Source organism: Hordeum vulgare, chromosome 5H, assembly GCF_904849725.1.
Source record: "Hordeum vulgare subsp. vulgare chromosome 5H, MorexV3_pseudomolecules_assembly, whole genome shotgun sequence".
Taxonomy (NCBI): domain Eukaryota; kingdom Viridiplantae; phylum Streptophyta; class Magnoliopsida; order Poales; family Poaceae; genus Hordeum; species Hordeum vulgare.
In genome coordinates, this window is record NC_058522.1 from 127385292 (window position 1) to 127395227 (window position 9936).

A 9936-nucleotide genomic window follows, 5' to 3' on the forward strand; every position below is an offset into this window, starting at 1 on the left:
CGTATGTCACATAGGTACCTTGTTCAAGCTCAGTTGCATTCTATAGCCTCGAGCTCGACGAGGCCCGAACTCCGGCAGCCGCATAGGTCGTCGCTGGAGTCGATTTCGTCCATCCCAGCCCATGTGGCTAGCTCCTCTAGATGCGCTGGCGAGAGGCTGCTCTAGAAGTGGTCTCCACTGGCCAAATGGTCGCCGGAGGAGAGTTTCCGATCCCCTCCGTCGTATCTGGAGCTGCTGGAAGCTCACCGCCGGTGGGTTTGACCCTAGTGACCAGGTGTTTGACCTCCCTGGATCACTGCCATGTCGGGCCAGCCCCTAATTACTTAGGTTAACTAATTAATTTTCTTAACATGATTAATTAACCTAAACACTCGCTGACTAGTGGGCCTAGCACTGTTCATTAGCTTATTAGGTTAGTTTTAACCTCTGTTAGTGTCTCAGACACTGACGAGTGGACCCCACTAGTGAGGTTTGACCAGGAACGGCCAAATTGACCACCTGATGTAATGCTGATGTCATGCTGGCGCAATAATTGGATTTTTGTCATTAATAAAATTCCAAAAATAGTTCAAAACTTATAAAAATCATAGATATTAATTTGTAACTCAGATTAAAATAAATTATATATGAAACTTTATCAGAAAAATCCAAAGAATCCAATGGTGCTATTTTCATGGATGATAGAACAAGTTATACCTGAGCATCAGGTCAAATTAATTAAAAGGGTATATGAAAATACCTTATTGAAGTGGCATTTGAATCTTTGATTCAAACCAACTTCAATCAACTTATTTAAAGATGCATTAACTCATCCATCATATCCATGTCATGCCATGATCATCCATCATATTTTTGCACTTGCCGTGTATTGAATGTGATTGTTTGTTTTGGTAGGCTCCGCTCCACAGGATACTCAGGAGTATCCGATTGAAGGAGTGTATCCCTCCGCGGATCCACAAGGCAAGCACCCAATTTGAGCATTTCAATAAAATGACATGTTCTCGCTCCCGCTCTCATTTATTGCATTAGGACACATCATGATAAATGCTTTTGCCTCGTTAGTTGAATCCATTTCCTCTGCATGACCTGTCCTTGTCACAATAAATAGCTAAACCTAGCATACCTGGTAGTTGCTTGAATCGTGATGTGCTTACGTGCTATGCTTGCTATGCTTAGAGTTGTGTCAAGCCTATTTCATCTGGGTGATGAACTGGAGTGAATGAATGTGTTCTGGTGACTAAAGGTTAAGTGTTGAACCTGATTTGGTAAAGGTACTGGTGAGAGGTTATGTAGGAGTACATGGTGGGTTGTCTCATTGGAACCCTTCATAGGAACTAATTTGTCGGTGCACTAAAGACTGGGGTCCCTAGTGCCCCAGACTTATGCACGGGCGCAAAGAGCCCCTGTCGGTAGGGCATGTATGGACCTAGACAAGATGAATCCCCTAAGATAATTAAGGCCTCGGCAAGCCTTCCTTGCCGGGAAGATAACCAAGGCGATGCCTATTTAGTGGGCGTGATGAACTCACCAAGTACAAGAGCTCGGCCAGCCTCCCTTGCCGGGATGACAAACGAAGCCCCCGGCAAGCTTCATTGCCGGGACGAAGACCCAAGGCCCCGGCAAGCTCCCTTGCAGGGATGACGAGGCTAGGCACTAAAGGGCGACCGCCCTCTCCAAAGTGCCCCCCCCCCAAGTTCCAGCACATTCCGCATGCGCCAGTGCAGCGTCCACGTGTCGAAACACCTGGGCACTTGTCTTCACCAGCACATTGCTGACAAGGACAAGACATGCATTTAATGCACCTGACAGCGGTAGATGGATAAGCACCGCCCTAGGTTCACCGTAACTTTCGTGAACCTACTACCAAGCACTATAGGCGACACCTTAGCCTATAAAAGGAGGCCGTTAGCTCATTCACAAGGGGTTAGACTCTTTGGACATTAGCCTAGAAGAAGGTTATCAACGTTCACTGTAACAATCAACAACAAAATGCTTAATACGACCAGACAAGCACGACGTAGGGTTTGACACGTAAGCGGCCCGAACCTGGGTAAAAAGGCTTGCCGAGTGCTGATTGTTAGTTCTCCTCTTGACGCCACCTTTCCCGCCCTACGATCACAAGGGTTTCATATTGATTCCCATAGGTGTCGACCTAGCATTGTCGACATCTTTGGCGCACCATGTAGGGGGTGCGGAGTTGTGCGTGAATTAGAGCAAGCTCAGCACCGGATTCTTCTAAGTTAGGGCACTACGCCCCGTTCCCCCGGAAATGGGGTACCACGGAGGGCGCTCTATTCTTCTACGGCTTCCCAAGACCCGCGCGAGCGCGTCGCTACGCGCACGCGTGGGGCAGGGATGCGGAGGCTCCAAAGGCAGCGTCATCGTGCCGATGTGTCGCTCGGGGCCAATGCACAGCTATCGAGGGCGCACCTGGGCGATTCACACAGGCCCCGGCGCATACTCCAACGGACGCAGCTCTGCGGAGCGATGCTTAGTCGTTGAGGATGTGCCACACGGTCCCGAAGCCCTGGCGTGCACTCCTGTGCGAGTGTTGCGCCCCTAAGAGCGTCGCATCGTCGCCCAAAGATGCGCTCGGGGGCTTTGCAAGCACAACCTAGCAAGAGCGAAGCAAAGGGGTACACCCTAGCCAGCTTTTCCTCCAAACGACGGTCGCGGACCGTCGGCAAGAAGACTTTGTTGGAGGAAAAAGCCTCCAGGAGCGGTGATTCCCTGCTTGCCGAGGGCTCCGACTCCCCGGCAAAATATTCAAGCGCCATGCAACCATGGCACGAGCACATAAGTTTTTAAGTTGAAGATTCATATCTGAAGTAGATAGATTCTCTGCTTCCCCTTTGAAAGTTTCCAATCTTTGTGTGTGGAGTTTGTATATACTCGGACCTAAACAAAGATCAGTGCACCTTGTCTTTGTTTCGAACTCGTTCAAATGACCTGAATGGCCACATAGCGCCTTCAAACAGTTGCGAAACTGATCAACACAGCAAGCGGCTACGTAGCACCCGATTTCGTCTCAAGCTGCTCTTGGCGATTTCCATGGTTGCATTGAACGCGTCAAGGAGCCTTGCCGGTAGTTGCCGGCAAGCTCCCAGATTATGCAAAGGCGAATCATACAAAGACTGGAATCGGAAAAGGGGAAAACAGTCTTTTCATTCATTTGAATGGATACATTTGACTCGACTTACAAAGCGTCATTATCCTAACCTAAAGACTCTGTCTTTTGACGAGGATCAACCTACGCGGAGGAATTGGAGTTCATGAAGACAAGGCACGATAAAGACCGCGATACATCCATGCTGGCTCCCCCAGCGTTGTACCGACGGAAGTGGATTTGGCCTCGTCAAGCCGCGAGAAGGGGGCGACGGATCTGGTTGAGATCCACCCCTCCGAGGCGAGGGAGGGGCGTGACCGTGCCGCGTCAGTGCAGGAAGCACTCAGTCCCGACCGGGGGAATCGCCATCCGGTTCAATTTCCCCGGGCTTGGGACTAGGCCCGTCACCGTCACCACCACCATCCCCTTCGTCACTGTCACGCGAAGCGGAGCTCTCAATGCCGCTCGAGCGACCTTCGCAGCAGCCAAGAAGCGCACGTGGGGGGCCGTAAAGCAACATGGAGGACCGCCTCAGGAGCAAGCCCCGGGGAAGGCGGAGGTGTTGGAGTAGCGCTCCGCCTCCCCCGACATCGACCTCCGTGGCGTCCGCGGCTGCTCGCCCTTCCTCCACCATGGACGTGTTGGAAATATGACCTAGAGGCAATGATAAATAGTTATTATTATATTTCCTGGTACAAGATAATCGTTTATTATCCATGATATAATTGTATTGAATGAAAACATAGATGCATGTGTGGATACATAGACAAAACAATGTCCCTAGCAAGCCTCTAGTTGGCTAGCCAGTTGATCAAGGATAGTCAAGGTTTTCTCGCTATGTGCAAGTGTTGTCACTTGATAACTGGATCACATCATTAGGAGAATCATGTGATGGACTAGACCCAAACTATGAATGTAGCATATTGGTTGTGTCATTTTATTGCTATTATTTTCTACATGTAAAGTATTTATTCCTATGACCATGAGATCATATAACTCACTGGCACCGGAGGAATACCTTGCGTGTATCAAATGTCGCAACATAACTGGGTGACTATAAAGGTGCTCTACAAGAATCTTCGAAGGTGTCCGTTGAGTTAGTATGGATCGAGACTGGGATTTGTCACTCTGTGTGACGGAGAGGTATCTCGGGGCCCACTCGGGAATACAAACATCACATTCAAGCCTTGCAAGCAATGTGACTAAGTGTAAGTCACGGGATCTTGTATTATAGAACGAGTAACGAGACTTTCCGGTAACGAGATTGAAATAGGTATGCGGATACCGACGATCGAATCTCGGGCAAGTAACATACCGAAGGATAAAGGGAATGACATACGGGATTATATGAATTCTTGGCACTGAGGTTCAACCGATAAGATCTTCGGAGAATATGTTGGATCCAATATGTGCATCCAGATCCCTCTATTGGATACTGACCGAGGAGTGTCTCGGGTCATGTCTACATAGTTCTCGAACCCGCAGGGTATGCACACTTAAGGTTCGATAATGTTTTAGTATAGTTGAGTTATATGTGTGGTTACCGAATGTTCTTCGGAGTCACGAATAAGATCACAGACGTCACGAGGGTTTCCGGAATGGTCCGGAAATGAAGATTGATATATAGGATGGTTTCATTTGGTCACCGAAAAGTTTCGGGCAATTTCGGTAGTGTAGCGGGAGTGACGAATGGGTTCGGGGTGTTTACCGGGACGGGCCCACCCACCCGGGAGTGAGCCCAAGGCCCTAGGGTGGCGCACCAAGTCCTTATTGGGCTGGTGGAGTCATCCCAAGAGGGCTATGGCGCCACATAAAAAAATACCAAAAGAAAAGAAAAAAAGGAAAGAGGGAGCTGGGAAGGAAGAGGAGGACTCCTCCTAGCGGCCGGCGCACTGCTATCCCACAAACAACAGCGCCAAAAATTGACACGTTGACAGAGGTTGGGCTTGCGTTGGTTTTTCCCTTGAAGAGGAAAGGGTGATGCAACACAGGAGTAGTAAGTATTTCCCTGAGTTTGAGAACCAAGGTATCGATCCAGAAGGAGGGTCTTGTCAAGTCTAGAGTACCTGCACAAACACAAACAAGCTTGCACCCAACGCTTCAAAGGGGTTGTCAATCCCTTCAAGATTGTTCGCAAAGTGAGATCTGAAGGCGGAAAGTGCAATGAAGTAAAAAGTGTAAGGCTGAAAATATGGTGTGGAGTAGACCATGGGGGCCATAGTGTTCACTAGAGGCTTCTCTCAAAATAGCAAGTATTACGGTGGGTGAACAAATTACTGTCGAGCAAATGATAGAACCGCGCAAAGTCATGATGTTATCTAAGGCAATGATCATACATATAGGCATCACGTCTGAGACAAGTAGACCGATACTTTCTGCATCTACTACTATTACTCCACACATCGACCGCTATCCAGCATGCATCTAGTGTATTGAGTTCATGACGAACACAGTAACGCTTTAAGCAAGATGACATGATGTAGAGGGATAATCTCAAACCAATGATGAAAACCCATTCTTTTTACCCTTGATGGCAACAGCATGATGCGTGTCTCGCTACCCCTTCTGTCACTGGGTCAGGTCACCGCACGGTATGAACCCAAAACCAAGCACTTCTCCCATTGCAAGAATCATAGATCTAGTTGGCCAGACAAAACCCACAACTCGAAGAGAATTACAAGGATAAGAAATCATGCATAAGAGAGATCAGAAGAAACTCAAATAAGATTCATAGATAATCTGATCATAAATCCACAATTCATCGGATCTTGACAAACACACCACAAAAGAAGATTACATCGGATAGATCTCCATGAAGATCATGGAGAACTTTGTATTGAAGATTCAAGAGAGAGAAGAAACCATCTAGTTACTAGCTATGGACCCGTAGGTCTATGGTGAACTACTCACGCATCATCGGGGAGGTCAGGGTGTTGATGAACAAGCCCTCCGTGTCCAAATCCCCCCTCCGGTAGGGCACCAGAACGTGCCCCAGATGGGAACTTGCGGAGACAGAAGCTTGTGGCGGAAAAAAACTACTTTCGATGATCTCCTGAATTGTTTGGGATTTTTAGGGAATATATAGGCGCAACCCCTAGGTCAGGGGACGCTCAGGGCGCCCACAAGCCCGGATGGCGCGGCCTCCCCCCTGGCCGCGGTGTGGGGGCGTGTGGGGCCCCTGGGGCTCCCCTGCCTTGGCTCCCAAGCTCCCCGATCTTCTTCAGTTCTAGAAAAAATCTTTTCCGGGATTTTCTTCCGTTTGGACACCGTTTCAAAATCTCCTATGAAAGGGGTCAAAAACATGGAAAAACAGGAACTGGCACTTGGCACTGAGTTAATAAGTTAGTCCTTTAAAATAAATAAAAGGCATGCAAAACATCCAAAGTTTGACAAGATAATAGCATGAAACCATCAAAAATTATATATACGTTGGAGACGTATAACCAAGAGGGCTATGGCGCCACATACGAAAATACCACAAGAAAAGAAAAAAAACAAGGAAAGAGGGAGGTGGGAAGGAAGAGGAGGACTCCTCCTTCCCAAACCGAATTGGAAGAGGAGTCCTTCTCCTCCTGGCCGCCGACGCACCTTGAGGCCCTTGTGCCTCAAGGCTAGCCCTCCCCCTCCTCCTATATATAGTGGTGGTTTAGGGCTTTTTGAGACACAACTTTGCCACGTGCAACTCAAGGCTATTCCACACAGTTTTACCTCTAGATCGGATTTCTGCGGAGCTCGGGCAAAGCACTGCAGGAGTAGATCGTCACCACCACCGGAGCGTGGTCACGCTGCTGGAGAACTCATCTACTTCTCTGTCTTGCTTGCTTGATCAAGAAGGCCAAGATCATCGTCGAGTTTTACGTGTGCTGAACACGGAGGTGTCGTCCGTTCGGCGCAAGATCGGAACGGATCATGGGACGGATCGCGAGACGGTTCGTGGGACGGATCATGGGACGGTTCGAGGGATGGATCGTGAAGACGTTCCACTACATCAACCGCGTTTCTTAACGCTTCCCGCTGAGCGATCTAGAAGGGTACGTAGATCTAATCTCCTCTGGTAGATGGACATTACCATGATAGGTCTTTGTGTGTGCAGGAATTTTTTTGTTTCCCATGCAACGTTCCCCAATAGGGTGCTCGAGGTGTCTTCCGCCACGGTGCCCCCAGAAGCTATGGCATGATCCGAACAGGGTCCTCTTGCCGCCCTAGAGGCCGACGATGGCCGACCCCGTCCCCTAACCATGATTAGGGGCGAGCGCCACCTAAAGATAGAAGGAGATCCTGAAGACCAATGTTGAGGGGTTAGTGGATTCAGAGGGAGTTGGGTGAGAAAAACCCCTCGCAAAACCCACCCAATTTATAGAAGGGGCATGGGGGCTCGCCTCCCTTGCTTCAAAAGACACCACCCCTCTCTCCCAATCGCTCGAGTTCACGGGCGAACAGAGAACCGCCCTGCCGCACCAATGCATGCACGGGCAGGCTCGGCCACTACTGCACTTTTCAAAGCCACGTCTGCCACCTGTCCATTCATAATTGTGCATGCCACGCGCGTGGCAGAGGCGTTTAAGGAGGCGGAGAAGTCACTCCGCGCACGACCACCCACTTCGTGCATCCGATGCGCGGCGTGGGGAAAAGCAACCGCGAGCACATCCAGCCACGAAGGCTCATGCACCTCTTTGGGCCTGGCCCAATAATGCTTCACACACGTGTGTGGCCCAGGCCGGGGGGCTCTTCTCGGTGCACTAAAGACTGGGGTCGCTAGTGCCCCAAACTTATGCACGGGCGGAAAGATCTCCTGCCGGCAGGGCATGGCTGGACCCAGACAAGATGCATCCCAAAGATAATTAAGGCCTCGACAAGCCTGCCTTGCCGGGAAGATAACCAAGGCCATGCCTATTTAGTGGGTGTGATGAACTCACCAAGTACAGGACCTCGGCAAGCCTCCCTTGCAGGAATGGCAACTGAAGCCCCGGGCAAGCTTCCTTGCCGAGACGAAGACCCAAGGCCTCGGCAAGCTCCCTTGCCGGGATGACAGGGCTAGGCACTGGAGGGCGACCACCCTCGCAACAGTGCCACCGCCCCCGAAGTTCCAGCACATTCCGCATGCGCCAACGCAGCGTCCAGGTGTCGAAACACCTGGGCACGTGTCTTCACCAGCACATTGATGACAAGGACAAGACGTGCATTTAATGCACCTAACAGCGGTAGATGGATAAGCACCACCCTAGGTTCACTGTAACTTCTCGTGAACCTACCACCAAGCACTGTAGGTGACCCCTTTGCCTATAAAAGGAGGCCCTTAGCTCATTCACAAGGGGTTAGACTCTTTGGACATTGGCCGAGAAGAACGTTATCAACGGTCACTATAACAATCAACAACAAAACGCTTAATAAGACCACACAAGCAGGACGTAGGGTTTTACGCGTAAGCGGCCTGAACCTGGGTAAAAAGGCTTGCCGGGTGCTGATCGTTAGTTCTGCTCTTGACGTCACCTTTGCCGCCCTACAATCACAAGGGTTTCACGTTGAGTCCCATAGGATCCAAGACTAGCTACTTCCACACGTTGGGATACTTAATGGACCCTCTCAACTTATTAATCGCCTAGTACTCGGTCCAGGAGTTGCAAGTAGTTTCTGGTGTTTGTAGTCATGCTGCAGGCCGTGCATGGTGCTGACCTTAGAGGTGGACTATGACGCTGTAGGCAGTGGCACGGTGTAGCAAGTATCACCCGGATGGTGGGATTGGGAACCCTGCGCACATCGTTTGGGGCCGCAACGAAAACTTCGGCTGGACTTCCGTGCGGGTTGAGTCTCAAATAGGTGATAAACCTTGACCTGGTATTAGTGTGATTAACGTTCGTGGCCGACTCCCTCGCTGGGCTTCCGCTTGAAGGTTGCCCAGGTGCGTAAAGTGCACATGGCCATAAGTGGCGAGAGCGTGTGTGAAGAAGTACACCCCTGCAGGGTTATGATCTATTCGAATAGCCACGTCCGCGGATATGGACTACTTGGAGACATATGTTGTTCATAGATAACTTTAATGGCTACTCATAAAACTATCATGATAAGTGTGAGTATCATGGATGGCATTCTCGTAGTGAAATGGGAAAGAATCCATGATAGTGTATTGTTGTGGTGGTAGTGGACTCGTGTACGACTTATCAAAATTTGTTCAAAAATAATTGAAGTCGTAGTATAGATTAGCCAAGAGTCAAAGTTGGCTTGCTGCATGAAACCCCACAACCCCCTTTGTTAATACTTGTGCATGAGTAGATATATCTGATTTGAAGTCTTGCTGAGTACTTTCATACTCATGTTTTCTTAATAAATGTTGCAAAAGACACCACGAACCATCTGGAGGGTTCTACCTAGACGTCGATGATGACGAGTAGATGGTGTCCCAGCTACGACCTGGCCCCTTCGGAAAGGATCTATAGATAGTCAGGCTTTATGCCTTTTACTTCATCTTTCTTTACTCAGACAACTTTAATTCTTCCGCATGGCTTGTAGGACTTTGTATGTATGACTTGAGTATCGGGTCATGTGACCCCTACCTGTATGAACTTATTATGCAAGACTCTATCGATTCTTCTAAATAAATGTTGTGATGTTGTATGGTTATATTGTGATGCCATTGTTGTATCTATGCATATTGAGTATGTCACGCATATGTGTGATGTGTTGTGATATGTATGTGGTTCGACACCTAGTTGTGCACCTTTAGTAGTACTCTTTATAGAGAAATGCCCATTTGTGATTCCACTGAGCCTTGGTAGCTTCCTACTGCTCTAGACACATTGATTGACCAGCATGTATCCGTCTTAGTTGTTGTG